The sequence below is a fragment of the Talpa europaea genome (genome assembly GCF_964194135.1).
Source record: "Talpa europaea genome assembly, chromosome: 14".
NCBI classification, from domain to species: Eukaryota; Metazoa; Chordata; class Mammalia; order Eulipotyphla; family Talpidae; genus Talpa; species Talpa europaea.
The window spans coordinates 74,267,315-74,286,251 of NC_140082.1; the positions used below are offsets into that span (position 1 = coordinate 74,267,315).

General features: G+C 43.1%; 1 pseudogene across 1 annotated transcript; it reads left to right on the forward strand.

The window, feature by feature from the left end:
* Positions 1 to 1,323: 1,323 nt before the first annotated feature.
* On the forward strand, positions 1,324 to 18,019 carry LOC311183602 (patched domain-containing protein 3-like; annotated as a pseudogene). Its single transcript has 5 exons — positions 1,324 to 1,896; positions 1,940 to 2,026; positions 3,199 to 3,320; positions 14,834 to 14,978; positions 16,520 to 18,019. The product of its transcript is annotated as a patched domain-containing protein 3-like (transcript).
* Positions 18,020 to 18,937: the final 918 nt, after the last annotated feature.

An 18,937-nucleotide genomic window follows, 5' to 3' on the forward strand; every position in this document is an offset into this window, starting at 1 on the left:
TCTAATTTATGCACATCCATTGTAATTTTCATTATTTTCTTCTGCTCTGGAATTTTAAAAACATGTTTTGAGACTACAATCTCCTCACATTTTAGGATTGTCCCATAAATCAAACTCTTTGTCACTATGTGGTCACCTCTTTATATGCAGTATTTTTTATTCTTCTGAATATCCACTTTTCGTGATTCTAATCTAACTACCTCAACTTTCATGACTAGCATTTTATTAGTATTCAATTTCTCTTCACTTTTAAAATGAAAAGTGGGGCCTCCCCAGTGGTGCAGCGGGTTGAGCGCTACACTGTGGAGCTGTCCCCGGCCCCGGCCACAGGCGAGGGTCCCACATGGCGCGGCAGACGTCTCCTGTCTGGCCCGCTGCTCCCCTCAGCAGTGTATTTCAGTCAGTCTGCCTGTTCCACTCCCCGCTCTGTCTCTGGTGAATCCTCTCACCCTCCCGCACATCTGGCCTGTACCCCAGTTCTTGAATAAAAATAAACAAATCTAAAAAAAAATGAAATGAAAAGCCCCCGCAGTCTTCACTCTGGGCTTCTCTGGCTTCCTTCTCCCTTTCTGTCCCAGCCTCTGCTTCTCTCCGCGGATATATCAACACCCCCGCCAGGCCACAGGAGTGAGCACCAGGACTGATAACAGTGTAGCAAATGCAGGCCCCTCAGGTGGGGGATCCTAAGGGCAGGAGCGCAGACCCGCCGGGAAACCACTTCCCCCCACTAGGCCAGCTGGAAAGACCCCGCTCTCCAGAAAAGTACCCCCCTCGCTCCCGCCACCGCATCCCGGCATGTACAGCAGAGGTCAAAGTTTGCAGGAGCGGAGACCATTGGCACAGCCTCCCTGTGGACTCCTCCTGGAAGCCGCTGGGGGCAGGGTGGGGGGCACTAAGCTTGACAACCAGTCACTGCTTTCCAGGTCTCCTATTGAACAACTGGTCGGTCCTTCCGGAAATGGGTGTCCATTCCTCCAAGGTTGCACCCCAAGGGCGATTCGAGCAAGGGGAGGCTTCAGGGGCTCAGAGGCCAGAGCAGGAGGACTGGCCCGAGCCAGTGTCTGAGAGCAGAGCAGATCATGGGGCGGTGTCTTGGCCCCAGCAGCTCCCTGCCTCCATGGGGCAGCCAGAGCAGGTCCTGGTGTCCAGTGAGGGACAGGAGCCCGACGTTAGCTGGGCTTCGGAGCCTTCCTAAGATACACCCCGACAGCCGTCTGAGGGGATTCACCTGTCCCGGAAGCCCAGGTGCAGCAGCCACCCCCTGGGAGGCCCCGCTGCCACACCAACTGCCTGGAGCAGCCCCTCGCCTGGGGAATCCAGAGGATGGGGCTGGCTGTGGGCTCGCACCCCTGGCTCTTCCTGCAGGCTCCCCTGGCGTTGACAGCTGTCCTGGGCACCGGGTGGATTAACCTGCCCAGCGAGACAGAAGAGAGCCTGGAGGAGCAGGAAACCCCTTTGGGCAGCCTGGCCAAAGCCGAGCAGCACTTCGTGCAGGCACATTTCTCCACCAATAAGTCGCAACTCTTCTCCCCATTGCGGTCAAGCTCCGAGGTCAACTTTGCTTCCATCTTGGTGGTCTCCAACACTGCCAATCTGCTGGATCAAGTCATCTTCTCAGAAATGAGTCAATTGGATGAGGCGGTGCAGACGCGGATCGCGCCCTGGGGAGATGGAACCCAGGTCCTCTACCCTCAGGTGTGTGCCAGGTACCAGAGCACCTGCATGCCCTCCAACCCACTCCTGTTCATCTGGCAGAAGAATAACAACATGGACCTGAAAAGCATCACCTTCCCTATTTACAACACCTCCGTTGTGCCCCTCTACTTGGCTGGCCTCTTGGGAGGAACCGTCCTAGGTCCCGGCTTGGGGACAAGCTGGTTACTCCTGAAAGCCAAGGCCGTGTGGCTTCAGTACTAACTGAAGTCCGCGGACCCCCTAGGACAGCGAGCACAACCAAAAATGGCTGCCCGAGTTCCTGGACCAAATTCATGCCATTGAAAAGTGCCTGGCCTTGAAGAACATCCAGGTGCCTGGGGCTGGGTTTAGAGGGAGGAAAAGGTGGGAGGGATATGACCTGTCCAGGGATGTGTCCACGCCTGGCTACTTGGTGGAGGCCTTGACTTAAAACCGGCTCTACTCCACTCTCTTTGATGCTTAAGCCAGCTTTCTTCAAGGGAAACCTAGGGAAGATGACAGCCTAGATACAGGGTCGCATTCTAGTGGAAAACACTCATTCTAAACCCTAGCGGTGGGCGTGTTCATGGCAGATATTGATCTTCAGGGTTCCTTTTGGTTTTCTAGTCAGAATGCTCTCACTTCACCTCTGTGCTGTTTCTGGAGCCCCCGAAAATTTGCTTGGTGGCACTTCAAGAAAAAACAAACCTAAAAGCTGATGTTCCCTCGTGTTTTTGATAAATAAAACTAGCCCATCTTCTCAATTTTTCTAGCATCCTGCCAGGCACCTCAGAGGATGAGCAAACCTGCTAATACTTTTGTCCAGGCCTGGTGAGAGACACCTGCTGGGAAAAGGCTTTGAATAACAGGCCTTGCTGAAATTATACTTTGTATTTAAATAGCAAAAGATAGCAACCAACTCATCATTTAGAAATAGCCAAAATTTTGACTGTTATTAATGATTACACAGTGTTAGAGAAAATTGAGAAATTGTATACTCAGGTATGTTAAGCACTGACTTATTTTTTTTAACAAAAGATATATTTATTTATTTATACAAGCACTGGGCACAGTCAGATGCCGGGAGGGTCAGAGAATTCACCAGAGCCAGAGTGGGGTACAGAACAGGGAGACTGACGAAATACTCTGCTGAGGGGAGCAGCAGGTGTGACAGGAGAGGTCTGTTGCGTCAGGTGGGACCCTCACTGGTGGCCTGGGATCTAACCAGAGCTGCAGAGGCTGCCAACAGCTTCACAGCTTCACAACTTCCCACCATTCAACCGTTGCACCACCAAGGGAGGCCCAATCATTGGATTTTTGAAAGAAATCTTAGAAAGCATGGCATGGATTGGTGGGGAAAATTTTTTATTACCTTTATTCTAAAATCATAATTCACACTATTTTAATCTTTTCCCAAACTGTAACATGTTTCAATCAATAAGCTATAATACTTTGATACATCTTGTCACTCATACACAAATATTGGAATTAAAAGTTATCTACCTGCGTGTATTTTTACGACAGGTGGTCTACTTTACATCACTCTCTAGGAAACTGGAATTTGAGGCGACTGCTAGGACAGTGGTCCCTTTGTTTTACACGGCATACCTTCTGATCATATTATCTGCAATTGTATCATGCCACAGGTAAAAAATTGTATTCGTTTTTAAACTTAAAAATATTTGTTGTAAGATATTTAACGTAACACGTGCCATTCTAACCACTTTAAGTGTACAGTTCTTTGGCATTGACCACATCCCCACGGCTGTGTACTGTCGTGACTGTTTCCAGTATCTTTCATAACCCGAAGGAGGAACTCTGTGACCAGTGAGCAGTGGCTCCTGCTGCCCTTCTCTCCTCCAGGCCTGATAAACCTTGACTCTATTCTTTCTATGAATTTGCCTTTCTTAGATGTTCATGTCAATGGAATCGTACATTTTTTGTGACTGACTTATTTCACTTATCATAATACTTCCAGGATTTTTCCTTGTGCACATGTGACAGCTTCATTCCACTCGATGGCTCTGTGCTCCATTGTATGTGTGCTCCACAAATTGGTTACCCACGGTCTTTTGTGGGCACGGAGTATTTCCTTCTATTGACAATCGTAACACTGCAAGGAACATGGTGTGGTCATGTTAAGAGAATCATTTACAAGTGGAATTGGTGGGTTGCATGAGAATTCCATAGTCAGCTATTTGAAGAACCATCACATTGTTTTCCAGAGTCTAAACCATTTTCGATCCCACCAGCAGTAGATAGGGGCTCCAGTTTTTCCAAGTCTCCCTATAAACCAATATTCAATTTTTTTCCCTTTTATTGATTTTGCCTGTCTTAGTTGGTGTCAAGTGGTATCTCATTGTGGTGATGATTCGCATTTCTGTAAATATCTGATCACGTTGATTGTCTTTTCAACTGTTTATCGGCCTCTTGTATATCCTCTTTGGAGAAATGTCTATCCAAGTCCTTTGCCCTTCTTATAATGGGTTGTTTGACCTTTTGTTGTTCACTCATGTTTTTCATTAGCACTTTGCATATTTCAGTTATTAAGCCCTTTACCAGCTATATGACTAGCTGATTTTTTCTCCCTCTATATAGACTGTCTCTTCGCTTTCTTGACAATGGCCTGTAATGATTAACATTTTTTTTTGTGGAAATCCAACATATCTAAATTTTTTGGTACTTGTATCTTTGGTATTATATCTAAGTGTCCATTGACAAGTCCAAGGTCATGCACATTGACCCTGTGTTTCCCTCTACAAGTTTTATGGTTTTAACTCTTTTATTTAGATTGTTGATCAATGTCTATTTCAGTTCTGTTTATGGTATTTAGTAAGGTCCCAGCATCATCCTTGTGTACATGAAGTTCCAAGTTTTCCAAAAAACATTTATTGAAGAAAACATTCCAGTTTGTTAGACTTACTACACTTGTCAATCAACTGGCTATCTTTATGGATTATTTCTGGACTCACAATTCTATTCTGTCAGTCTATATGTTTATTTGCATGCTAGTACCACATTGTTTTCATTACAGTACCTCTTTGTAAGTTTTGAAATCTGGAAATCTCAGTCCTGCAACTTTTTCTTCTTTTTCGAGATTGCTTTGGATATCCTGGGCTCCTTGCAATTTCAAGTGAATTTGAGGGTTGGCTCTTCCATTTCTGAAAAAGAAAAAAGGAAATTGCAATTTCAATAGAAATTGTGTTTAATCAGTAGATTGCTAGGTGATTGACATTTTAACAGTATTAATCCTTCACATCAACTAAGGATGTCTTTCTATTAAATTAGGTTTCCTTTAGTTTCTTTCACCAGTGTTTTATAATTTTCAGTGTACACATCTTTTACCTCTTGGTCAAATGTACTCCTAAGTATTTTCTTCTTATAGATGCTATTTAAATAGAATTGCTTTCTTAATTTCCTTTTGCAATTCCTTTTTGCACATAAATAGAAACAGCTGATTTTTATAAGTTGTTCTTGTATCTTGCAGCTTTGTTGAATTTTTTTTAACTAGTAGTTTTCTTGTGGATGTGTTGGAATTTTCATATCTGTGAAACAGGATATTTACTTTTCTTCCTTTCCAGCTTGGATTCTTTTTTTTTTCTATTCCTTGTCTAATTGCTCTGGCAAGCAATTCCAGCACAATGCTCTGGTCAGCATCTCTAAGTTTTACTTGTTTGTGTTGTGTGCGTGTTTGTTGGTTGGCTTTTTAGCTTTTCAGCTCCAGATTTTGTTATGTTCCTCTTAAGTTTTTCTATGCATATTATTATTTCATTCATATAGCGTGTTCCCTGTCAGTGTTCTCCTTTAGCATTCTGAGCATATTTAAGACAGTGTTTCTTATAGTATTTGTCTAGTATGCCTTCCTCCTTTCCATACTGCAAGACTACTTCCTGAGTTGGAGCAGGCACAAAGAGGAAAAGAAGCAGCAAATTTCTCGGCACAGGTGCTGAGTATAGTCCTAATACTTGCCTTCCATGGATGTGAATATATGTAACTGATTTTCCTGCTAGTGCTTTTGTAGATTCTTTTGACATCTCGCCATCCCTCTCTCTGTTATCAATACGACTATTTTGTGTTTGTTTTGCTCAGGGATTCAACACATTTGAGCATTCCATATTTTTTGGCTTGGAATGAAATCATCTGGACAATAGTAAGATCTTCCCAAAAGAGTATAGCCTAATTGAACACCATTCTATGGCAAGTAGTGGTATATTGACTTTGTAAACTATTTCAAATTTGGCATTTTAAAAATGACAAAACTTATTATGCCAACTGTTAGATAAATTTTTGATAAAATCTGGAAAACCTTTCTCTTCTCAAACATACTTTAATTGTTCTTGTGTTTAATAGACATCATTATCTTTTAGAAAGATGTGGCCTCCTCCCCACACATACAGTTTTTGAAGTGTAATCTTTTCCAATTTAGCCCAATGCTGTCAAGTTATTCGAATATTCAGAAAATTGGCCATTTTGCTGCCAGGGATGCCTCAATTTGACTGACCATTGGAATCGTGTGAGGAAAATTTTTGACACAATGATTCTGCAGCTTCATTGTAAACCTACTTGTCCCGACCGCTGGGATTCGTAGGCACAAAAAGAGAAGAGCTGAGGGTTGAAATGAGGGGCTTGAGACAACTTGACGCTAGTGGTTGCTTCTTTATTTTTTTCTTTACCTTCTCTTACTTTTCCCTGTCCTCTACCTTCCCTGACCTTCTCTCTGCTCCTCGCTCAGTAACCCACCAACCTTCTCGTGGTTCTCCTCTTATATCCTGGTAGCTCCTCCCATCGTACCTCCCAGTCTCATTTGATTAACAGGAAAAACCTGTGGTTTCTCAGAAGGCAAAACTGTAAAGCGAAACTTAATTGATGGCACGTGTTGTGCAACACTGCCTCCGGACATCTCCCCCTTTGTTCCTTTAATTGAGACACCTGGCCTGTCTTAGGTTGGCATATTCCTTGACCAGCCTTACCCGTCATCGCTAATATGGCGATGTTGGTCCGGACTGCTGTCTTAGGTTGGCCTGGATGGGCTACGCTCTTACCCGTCTTTGGCGCTTATGTTCTCTAGGGCTAAGTTGACCCATCCGGATGCCACTGGGGAGTCCTGGTCAAGCACCATGGCGCCAAGTACTTGACTGACCTCCATAGCACATTCTTTGTTTCACTTCCATAGCCGATGGAGAAACCATATGCCTAATGCACAAACAGCAACTCTGGAGGGATCCTCTAAACCAGGCAATGAGACCCTCACTCGTAACAGGGGTAACCCGAGTGTTGTTAACAGTTATGAGCTGTCTCGCCAATTGAGCAGTCAGGTTCAGGAACTGGTGGTTCCATGGTCCTCTGATTACACTATTTAACCTATTTACTTCCATAGACATATTTTTCACCATAACAGGAATTACACAAATAAAACAAAATGGTACAGAAGGTTACAAGGCATGTGAGCAGTTAACAAAAGTCTGTCTGTCTCTTCTTACATTAGAGCTATCTGCTGATTAAGCATCAAAAGTCCATTTCGTAAATGTTCATTCATATCTTGCTATGTTGATAACACAAAAGCAACATTGGCAGCTAAATTGTTTATAGTGTCAGTGTTTGCAGCAGCTTGAGTGACAGAGATGGCAGCAACAGCCGCAGCCGTGGCCACCGCTATTGAAACAGCAACAACAGCTGCAGAGATGCCAAAATCACGTCTCCTCCTAGGTAGAACAGGAAAAGGAAAGAAGTGCAGAAACATCCACGGGCATGATTAAAGTAGAAAGCAGACGAAAGATGACCACCCTTTCTGCACTCTGGGTACAGCAGGCAGAGAGGGCGCAGGGCTCCGCTGGACAGTTCAACACAGTTGCATTTCCTGCATTATTGGAGAGGACAAAAAAAAAGGAGGACACAGACAAACAACAGTAGACAAACTCTCTGATCTATTATTCTGGATACTAACGGATTGTTCAATGGTAGAACTAATGTTTGCAGATTAAATGACATTAAATAATTTCACCTCACCCTGGCCCAACAGGGCACTATCCAATGGCTTGGAAGCCAGATCAGTAGTAAGATTAGTGGCAAATATTTGCGGAAAAGTGGAATCATGATGATTAATGAGGAGCAAAAAAGTCAGCTGTTGCACAATCGCCCATCGTACTGACATCTGGGTTGCTCTTGTCATCAAGGTTAGCAGGTTCAGGTATATTGACAAACCGAACCAATCGAGCAAGAACCCATCGGGGTGCTTCCACATCCTGTGGGAAAAGACAAATGCTGCCAGGCAGCTGTATTAGTACTGGTGCGGGTGGTTGCCACTCATTATTGACCAGGTCCTTCCATCTTGTTTGCAGCACCGTGACCTGCCGAGGGTCTGGCAACCAGTGCCGATCAGCAGCTGACCGCCCCTGGGTATCTAGGGTCAAAAAATTAAGGGTAAAGAGAGCTGTAGTCAGACGGTCCCTGGGGGAGTGTTCTCCCCCTGTTTGTTTTAAAAGCATAGTTTTCAGAGAACCATGGGCACATTCAACAATACCCTGCCCCTGCGGGTTATATGGAATTCCCGTTTTGTGCACAATGCGATGGACCGCACAAAAGGAGGCAAAAGCCTTACTGGTATAACCAGGACCATTATCTGTCTTAATGACACATGAGCGGCCCATTACTGCAAACGGTTGTAGCAAATGTGAGCGGACATCAGAAGTCTTTCCACAGCAATGTGGGGAGGCAAAAAGAAAACCAGAGAATGTGTTGATGGAGACATGGACCAGGCTCTGTCGTCCAAAAGAGGGAACATGAGTCACATCAGTTTGCCAAATATGGTTAGGGAGGATGCCCGGGGGTTAACTCCTGGGGGCGGCATAGCAGCTGGAGCAAAAGATGCACACTTGTGACAGGCACAAACAATGTCACGAGCTTGACGAGTCAACCCATAATGACCCTTAAGTGATGTGGCATTGGTGTGCAAGACTGCATGCTCTTCCACAGCACTCTGAAGTGCTGGACAAATTAGATGTCCCCTAGTAAGAGAATCAGCCGCGTCATTGCCAGCCACTAAAGGTCCTGGCAATGGAAGATGACCTCAGATGTGACCCACAAAAAGGTGATGAATTCTCTTACAAATCAGTGTTTGCAACTGATGAAGGAGGGGTGCAATGGGGCTATGAACAGAAATATGAGCAACAGTTTCCAAAACATTTAAAGAATGTACCAGATATTTGCTGTCAGAATACAAATTGATAGGTTATCGTGAGTAGGTCTCGAGAGCCGAGAGGACGGCGGTCGTCTCAATGACTTGGGCTGAACCACTGGGCACCGAGACCACTTTCCGATACCCTTCAGTGACAAAAGAGGCTGTACCATTACTGGAGCCATCTGTAAACACTGACCACATCCCCACAATAGGTTCAGTAACGAGGATCCTGGGGAAACAGACTGGATGATTTTGTAAAAATTTGCATAAAGGGTTGCTAGGATAATGTGAATCAAAAAGCACTGAAGTGGTAAAATAAAGGATACTCCATGTTTCATCGTGGCATATTAACCACTGAATTTGTTCTTCATTATAGGGGAGAATCACCGCTCGCAGGTGAGCACCTGAAAGATGTAGACTGGAGTCCAGAGCCGTTGGTACAATTCTGGCAACCGAATGAAAATAAGGCTCTAAGACTCGTTTTGGACAGATGTTAAGATAGATCCAATAAACAGGACCATCTTGCCATATAAGTGCTGTGGGAATAAGATTACTACAAAATACCAAGACATCAAAAGGACTTGAGACAGACAATCTATTTAAGGTCACCTGGGCTAGAGCCTTTTCAACTCTAGTAATCGCTTCACGAGCCTCCTGCGTAATGGCTCTAGGGGAAGTGGGGTCTGCATCTCCTTTCAACATGTCAAAAAGGGGCTTCAGCTCTCCCGATGTAATAGAGAGCGAAGAGCGTATCCTTGCTAGATCACCACATAGGCATTGGAAATCATGCAAGGTGCAAAGGTGAGCTACTGCCAATTTTGGTACTGCTGGAGCATAACTGCCTTTACTCAAATGGTATCCTAAATACTGAAAAAGCGCAGCCATTTGTAACTTCTCAGGAGCAATCTTTAGACCTGACATCAGTAAATGATTCTCCAGGTCCTGGAAACAGGCATACAGCAGGTCGGTCATAGGAGCTGCCAGTAACAAATCATCCATATAATGATATACATGCACGTGCGAATGTTTGACTCTAACAGGAGCAATGGCTCTGGAGACATAAATTTGGCAGATAGTGGGACTGTTTGCCTTACCCTGAGGAAGGCACACCCATTGATATCTATCATGCGGGGCAGCAGCATTAATGGCCGGGATAGAAAATGCAAAGTGTTTGGAATCTTGATCATGTAATGGAATTGTGAAAAAACAATCCTTAAGATCAAGGATCAAGATATAATGATCTTGTGGAATGGCACCTGGAGAGGGAATGCCAGGTTGCACTGGTCCCATAATCTCCATAGTCGCATTCACTGCCCTAAGGTCCTGTAATAGTCTCCATTTTCCGGACTTCTTTTTGATAACAAAGATGGGTACGTATTCCAGGGGGAGGTAGATGGGACTATGTGTCTGGCCTGTAGCTGTTCTTCTACTAACATTCTTCCAGCCCCTCACTTCTCTTTCGGTAGGGGCCACTTTGGTACCCACACAGGTGTGTCAGATTTCCAGGTGATAGGAATGGGCGTGGGTGGAGGCCTAATCACAGCGGACCCTAGAAAACAGGGTAACTGAGCCCTCATTTATCCCCCGCTTCCCTCATCACTTCCTGTAGATTAAAAAAGGGAGACTCTTGCTGTTGTTTACCCAAACCTTGTCCAGGCACGTAGCCCGGATTAATCATCCTTTGGCCAGCTGGACTATCCATGACTAATGAAGCCCCCATCTCCACCAGAACATCTCGTCCCCAGAGGTTCATGGGAATTCCAGGGAGGACATAAGGTTGAAATTGCCCAGTATGGCCTTCATTGTCCCTCCAGCAGAGCACAGTAGTACTCCTGGAAGGATTTTGGGATATTCCCTGACCCTGCAAGGAGGTGTAAGCAGTAGCCATGGACCACTGTGAAGGCCAGTGCTCCTTGGATATAATGGAAGTGTCTGCCCCAGTATCCAAAAGGCCCTTGAATGTTCTGCTATTAATTATCAATTCAATTAGAGGCCTCTTATCTAATGTCAAAGCCAAATTCACAAGAGGGTTGCCTGAAGAAACAAAACCTTCAGCACCGCAAATTAAACGGTGGACTTTTCCATCACTGGCTAATCTTGGTAATGGTAAATTTGAGCTATTCTGTCAACAGGGGTTATAGAGATAACTCCACGAGAAACAGACGCAGGCATCTTAATTTCTCCAGTGTAAACAGTATCAACGAGGCCTGGGATGACCTGAAGGCCTTTGAGGGCACCGGAGCTGCGGCCGTTATTAGTCCCATAATTCCATCGGGGAGAGTACCATACTGGCCCGTAGGTAAGCATTGCACTCCCATGCTAGCAGTCAGAACAGTGTATGCGGAGACACTCAAATTGAATCCGCCACTTCCTGGGGAGGTGCGGAAGAGGTTAGAGAAAAACTTTGCCTCATTTGGGGATTGCTGTGAACGGCCCCTATAATTGGCTGAGAGGGTCGCCGGGGCTGTGCCCTCCCCCCTGAGTTTCCCGGCTGCCCTTCCATATGGGGGGTCAGCGGATTTCTCTGATAATCTGTCTTAGACCGACACTCGTTCGCCCAGTGGCTACCCTTTCGGCACCGTGGACAAACTCCTGGTTTCTTTTGAGGGTTAGCAATTCGTGGTGCCTTAGTGCCCCCGCTCCACCCCAAAAATGGGCAGGAGGCCTTTATGTGCCCTTGCTGACCACAAGCGAAACAGGCATGGTTTCGTGGTCCAGTGACTGGACTATCCAAAGCCTGAGCGATCACTGCACCGGTAACTTGAGCTTCACAAATATCCTTACAAAGTCTCACATAATCATCCAAATTAGCCCAAGATTTGCAGGGTCTAATAGCTTCCTGACACCATTTATTAGCATTTTCAAATCCAAGCTTTTTAACTATTGGTAGGGAGGCATCAGTGTTACCTAGAATTCTGCCAGCTGCAGTCATCAATCTTGCTAGGAACTCCGCATATGGTTCTGTTGACCCTTGAATGACCTTTGTTAATTGAATGTCGGCTCCTCCTTTATCTCCTATTGCCTTCCAGGCTGACCATCCAGCTGCTGCAACTTGGGCAAATACAGCCGGATCATAATCCTTTTGTCGGTCGTTACTATCATATTGCCCTTCTCCTGCTAACATACCCTTGTTTCTAACCAGAAATCCAACATCAGCATTGAGTTTAGCTGTATGGGTGCAGTTCTCTAAAAATATACCTTTCCATACCAAATAATCCCCTGGGGAAGTCACCGCTCTGACTAGCACTTTCCAATCATTAGGAGCCGGATTCATGCCGAACCACCTATCCAATAAGATATGAGTAAAAGCGCTCTGGAGACCATACTGAGTAACTGCCTCCTTTAACACCTTCAAATCTTTAAAAGCTGTGGAGACATGTACTCTAGTAAGCACCCCTTGAGGATCTGTCCCTTCCATGACTGGGTAAGCATAATTAGGGACCTGGGAAAACAGGACTCTTTCCATCATAGAGCACATTCTTTCAATTAAAGGAAGATCAACCCTGTTGAGTGTTCTAGGAGGTGGCTCAGGAGGTGGCTCCCCAGGTGTTTTCCATCTCCTTTTACGCGTCCCTGGCTTATAACAACAGAGGCCTTCCTCATCCTGTTCCTCCTCTCCTCCCGACTCATCGGTAGAATATTCTAGGGGAGGGGCTGTTGGTATTTTTTGAGAAGAGGAAGGGGGATTTACCGATGTAGAACTCACAATGGAACGTCTACCTTTTTCCTCCGATTGTTTAGCGGTCCTGATGGCCTCAGTGTCTAACTGAGTGGCGGCAGTGCCACCGGCATTAAGAGCATCTCGCACCACCCCACAGACCATCAAAGTAGTGCCAGGAAGAGACTCAAGACCATATAATTGCTGATGTAAGACGATATCTCCTTTTACCTTATTCCATTTGGCACTATCGACCCGATCCTTCTCCAGAAACCACTTAATAGTGATACTAAGGGTCTCTACAAACCCTTTAAGAATTTTTCTACTGAGAGGAACCCCAAACTCTTTTAGGAGAGCTTCCAGGGAAATAACTAAGTGCCCCTTGGACATTGAATTGCCCATGATCCCAGCTACTTTACCTTATTTGCCGGCTCACCACAGCTGGTCCTTCAGTGAGTCCTTCGTTCTTTTTCATGCCCCAAGTTGGGCGCCCCTGTCCTGACCCGCGGGATTCGTAGGCACAAAAAGAGAAGGGCTGAGGATTGAAATCAGGGGCTTGAGATAACTTGACGCTAGTGGTTGCTTCTTTATTTTTCCTTTACCTTCCCTTACTTTTCCCTGTCTTTCTACCTTCCCTGACCTTCTCTCTGCTCCTCTCGCAGTAACCTTCCGACCTTCTCTTGGTTCTCCTGGTATATCCTGGTAGCCCCTCCCTTCTTACCTCCCAGTCTCATTTGATTAACAGGAAAAACCTGTGGTTTCTCAGAAGGTAAAACAGTAAAGTGAAACTTAACTGATGGCACATGATATGCAACACTGCACATGCTCCGGGTACCTACTGAAACAAGATGTCGATCCGGAGTCTTAGGAAATCTAAAGTTTGAACATTCTCCAATCATTTTGATAAACTGCTTCTATCAAGTTCTTTGAAGGGTTCTAGAATATCTGCAAGCGCATTCATCAATCTCCTACAGTGTCCATTTTCATATCTTTCCTTCACTTACAATTATTAACAGTTGCTTAGAGAACCTCAGCACAACTAGTCAAAGTAAAGTCACGGTAGCCGACTATTTAACTTCCTACTTCAGTGTCAAAAAATTTTACATAAAAATGAGAAACTTGTAAAAGGGATTGAGATTAAACATGTCCTGTGTAGCTCTCGCTAATCTTTTTTGCATTTGAATTTCATCTTTGTTATGTTCTTATCACAGTTATAAATATTGTTTTCAAGAAGTATTGCAAAAGGAAAATATTCATTATGTTCAAATTTATTGTAAACAAGCTATTTACTTTTGCACTGAATTTCGTGTGTGTGTGTTTAAACCCTAAATTTAACTCAAGGCACCAGCAGTTTGAGAAAAAGTGGAACACATCAATGGTGCAGAAACCTTTTAATAAAAAGAAAGTTTTGCTATGTGAATATAGTCTGAAAAAGTCTTTTTGTCACATTCTGTTTTGGAAAAAGTAGCTCCATTTCCTTAGATGTCTCTCCTAGTCTTCAAACTTAGTTTCTTTTTCCTATAGAATTCCAGAGAGACTTTTATCAAGCATTTGTTTTAAAACTGTTCACATAAAATTAAAATATAAAACCACAGGTGGCTGTAAATATTCAAAAATGTAATGTGGTTATTGTGGAGGCAAAGTACTGCATGCATGCTTTCAAATGCTCTCTCTATATTCCCATTTCTGGTGGTCGAAAAGAGAAACAGAAAAGTCTTGTATTGACCTAAAAACAGTACATTTCAAAACAATTTTTTTCAATTAATAGCAACTTTTCTAGAACCCACTTCATCAATAAAGGAGAATCTTGAAAATATTTTAGCAGGATGCTTTCATACATTTTATTAACCACATACTATCTCTGTTGTACAGGAACCCTTTAGGTTGGTGTTAATAGCTAGTTGGAATCAGGAAATGAGTGCAAAGATAATTGGATGTGGGCACTTTCTCAACTACAGCTGCCTGCCCTTTAGTGTTGTGTTTTATTCACACACAACTCCTTGAACACTAGAGTGGAATTAACCATCTGCTGTGCTCTAGTACATGTATGTGGTTCTGAAACACCATCAGGGAATTAGTGCTTAGCCAGCTGCATAAGAAGATAGTTAAGTAAAAGCACAAAATGCCAACTTTTATTTTCCCTCTTTGAATTGGTATAGTTGGTCTGGGATAGTGCTTGGGAATTAAAGGTCTCCAGGAGACAGGTTTAGAATGATTGCAGAAGAGATTTCAGAACAGGTCCAAATCAAGAATGTCATGGATTGATGGAATTTAAGTATGGCAGCTGCTGCCAAATATACATCATTTCCCCTCCCTATTTATAGGTTTAGCTGTATACAAAACCAAATGTTTACTGCAGTCATTGGAATGATTTCTGTTGCCTTGGCAGTGGTGAGTGGCTTTGGACTCATGTTATACGTGGGGGTGCCATTTGTGCCAAAGTTGCAAATGCACTATTTCTAATATTAGATGAGTAAAGTAAATGTGTGGTTACACTATGAGTGTATTGGGGAGAAAGTTGATAACAGAAAGAGTTTATGATAGATTAAGTAAAAGAAATGTGCTTAGATGACTACAGATCCAAAATAAGGTGTCAGAAATGAAGACAAACATTAAATTGTGTCTTCAGAACTGGAAAAAATAAGTACCCCAAATGCAAAAGTAAAGACAATGACATGAACAGGCTGTTCTCTCTCTCTCTCTACCCCCCCCTCTTTCACACACACACACACACACACACACACAAACCCTGAAAATGGAAAATACAAGTCACTGGAAATGCAAGGGGGACAAATATATGACATCTCAATCAAGGGATGCAAATTAAACCAAAAGTGAGATGCCTTGTTTTCTTATTAATTAGCATTGCAAGACTGAAACTTTTGGGGTGGTTGTGTGTAATGAACACTGTCTACTACTGCTCAGAGAAGATTGTCAATTGGCTCATACATTTCTTAGTCCAATATTTGTATCAAATCAAAAGGCTTAAAAGAGGATTCAAGGCGCATGTCTTTCACCTCTCCATTCTACTTCTAGGAATTTGTGCTAATAATTGAAAGAATGCTCCAAAAAGTAGACTAAGTATGTTCATTTCTGCGTGATTCAGAATTGAAAACTAATTGAAAACCATCTCCCCTGTCCACAGGCGATTGGTGAATTCAAACATAGGAAACCTCTATATTCCCACCAAGAAACAGAATAGCAGGAAAACTAGTGTGTGCATGCTTGTAAATGACATCGTGCCTCTCAAGTCATACCACAATGATAGACTGATGCTGTTGGTGGTCAGATTGGTTCAGTAACAGAATGTTGGCTGACAGTTTGTGCATTTCTGTGAAATGGCTTATGAGAGAAAATGGTCTCTCAAGTAATCTAGTGGAATCAGAAACAGATTGCTAATCCTGCTTGAACTAACACGCATCCACCAGGTTTCCTGATCTAAACATTGAGGCACCATAATTAGGGAGGAGTATACTGTGCTGTGTGGAAATAATAGGAATCCATGCAAAGCACAAGCTTATTACAGAAGGAGGAGTGTGCTCTGTTGTGGACTCAGAGACAACCAAGGAAAGTGTTACCTAAGCACTGATTGTGCGAGATAAATAAAACCTGAAGGGACAAAGAATAAGACCTTAAGGGACAAAGGATCATTTCACTTAGATGTGGAATATAGGGAAACTAGACAAAGGGTCCGACAAAGACAAACTTTCAAAGCAATTCTTGGAAAGCTGACCTAGAGCTGAGACATCCAGGAAGCAGGTGGAGGAGGAGGAGGGTGGCAAGAGGGACAGGGAAGAAAGCACAAGGACTCTGGTGGAGGACCACAGGTGCGTTGGTGCTGGGAGAGCGAAGGTGGCCACACCTGAGGGGAGAAATCCTAGACTGTCAAAAACTCAACAAGGATGTAAAACAATGTTGCTTTATTCAAAAGAGAAAAAGGGGGAAACCTTTTGAATTATGTGATTTACACTTTAATGGATATGAATATGCATTAAGATTTTTCTTAACAGGTGTTGGCATTGATGACATGTTTATCATGATTTCTGCCTAGCAGAAGACCAACATCATGGACAGCGTACAACAGCGAATGTCTGACGTCTACTCACATGTGGTGGTGCCCATCACCACTCTCACAAATGGCCTGGCCTTCTTTACAGGGGTGATGACCTCCTTTAAGTCCGTGCAGTACTTTTGCATTTACACGGAACAACCTTGCTCTTCTGTTATTTATATAACATCACCTGTTTTGGCGCCTCTATGGCCCTAGATGGTAGGAGAGAAGTGGCCTGTCTGCGCTGGCTGCAAAAGACAGAGGGTAACCCAGACCAAAATTCTTCCTCACTGATAAGATGCTGCTGCCTCCCATTTAGTTCTCTTCGAACTGATGAAGAATCGAGCATCCATCCAAAGAACTTGCTCTTTAGAGATTATTTTGGCCCCTTTCTCACAAACACTAAGTCCAAGTTTGTGATAGTGGTTTTATACCTTCTGTACATCACATTCAGTATACATGGCTGTTTCCAAGTGCAGGAAGGTTTAGAACTTCGACATCTGGCAAGTTACAATTCTTATATCACACCCTATTTTAACATCCATGAAGAGCATTTTTCAGATTATGGTCCCATAGTGATGGTTATCATGACTGAAGCAGTTGACTACTGGGATAAAGACACTAGGCAAACATTGGGCAAATGTCTGGCCACTTTTGAAAACAGTGACTATGTCATACGAAATCTAACAGAGTTTTGGTTACAAGCGGATGTACAGTATGTGGAAGCCAACATCTTAGCTGTAAATGGCAGAGATAGTTCTATAAACAACATTCCTGGTTTTTTAGTGCATATTCCAATTTTTACATATAATATTAATATTTCATCATCACATGAGATTACTTCTTCCCAGGCCTTCATTCAGACCACAAGTGTTTCTTCTTCCACAGTAAGAAGAACATGTTATTCCAATTACGAAGTATTGCCAAAAGGTGTGAGATTCCCCTAATGGTGTATAACCCAGCATTTATCTATTTTGATCAATATTCTGCAATCTTAGAAAACACTATTCGAAGTGTCTTTGTTGCAACCATAGCTTTGTTCATTGTTTCTTTATTGTTAATTCCCCACCCATTCTGTTCCTTGTGGGTCACGTTTTCTATTGGCTCTGTGATTGTAGGAATAACAGGTTTCATGGGATTCTGGCATGTCAACCTTGATTCCATATCCATGACGAATCTTGTGATTTGTATAGGGTTTTCTTTTGATTTTTGTGCACATATTTCATATGCATTTGTTTCCAGTTCTAAACCCTCAGCAAACCAAAAGGCAAATGAGGCATTGTTTTTGCTAGGTTACGCAGTGTTACAAAGTGCCCTGTCAACAATAATAGGAGTGGGGGTTTTACCTATAGCTAACACATACATCTTCAGGACATGTTTTAATATTATGTTTCTTGTCAGGGTATTGGGGGCTATTCATGGCCTAGTTTTCATTTCAGTATTCTTAACCATTTTTTGAAGATTTGTTGGAATATCCATTACCATGTCAGTGCCCAATGATAGGATTCTTGACTGACCCAACGCAGTCTGGTAAAAAAGCTCTATTAAGGATAGTTGATAAACTGAAAACAAAGGCACGTTTCCTTGATTTGGAAATCTCATTCCAAGCTGTTCTTTAAAATATCCTGAGAAAAATTAATTAGTCCTACATTAAAATATTTTTACTCAATTAGGAAGTGTTGTCATCTTTATTTTAAACTATAAAAATTGGGTGTAAGGTAAAACTTACCAGTTTTTTTTTCTTTTTTTTTCCTCTTATCATTAGCCTTTATGCCTGGAATTAAAAATTTTCTACATTATATATACTATCAGTGGGATGTTATATGTATTGTACTTCCTATATGCATAACTATGTAAAGGTTCAAATTATTATTACTTAATCTCCATACTGGGACTTTTATATGCACTTTCTTAATTATATATTCAGATGAACTGAAGTTGCTATCAATAATTTTTTTTTTTAAATTTTGAAGAATGAACCACTTTAGGGTCCTTCCGGGTGCACGGGCAGTTGAGCGCCATGATGTTAAGATGTCCGCAGCCTCAGCAGCACTGGTTCAATACTAGCCAGCCGGGGAGAATCCCACATGGTGACGCAGACCTCTCCTGTCTCGCCAGCTGCTCCCCTCAGCAGTGTGTTTTGGTCGTCTGCCTGTTCTGCTCCCCACTCAGTCTCTGGTAAATCCTCTCATCTTTCCGTGCATCTGGTCTGTACCACTGTTCTTGTATAAATAAATATATCTTAAAAAAAAAAAAGAATTAACCACTGAAGCCATCAGGTGCTGGACTTTTTGTTTTTTTGGTAGGGGTTTGATTGCTGATTCAATCTCCTTGCTAGTAATTGATCTGTTTGGATTTTCTTTATCAGTTAAATTTC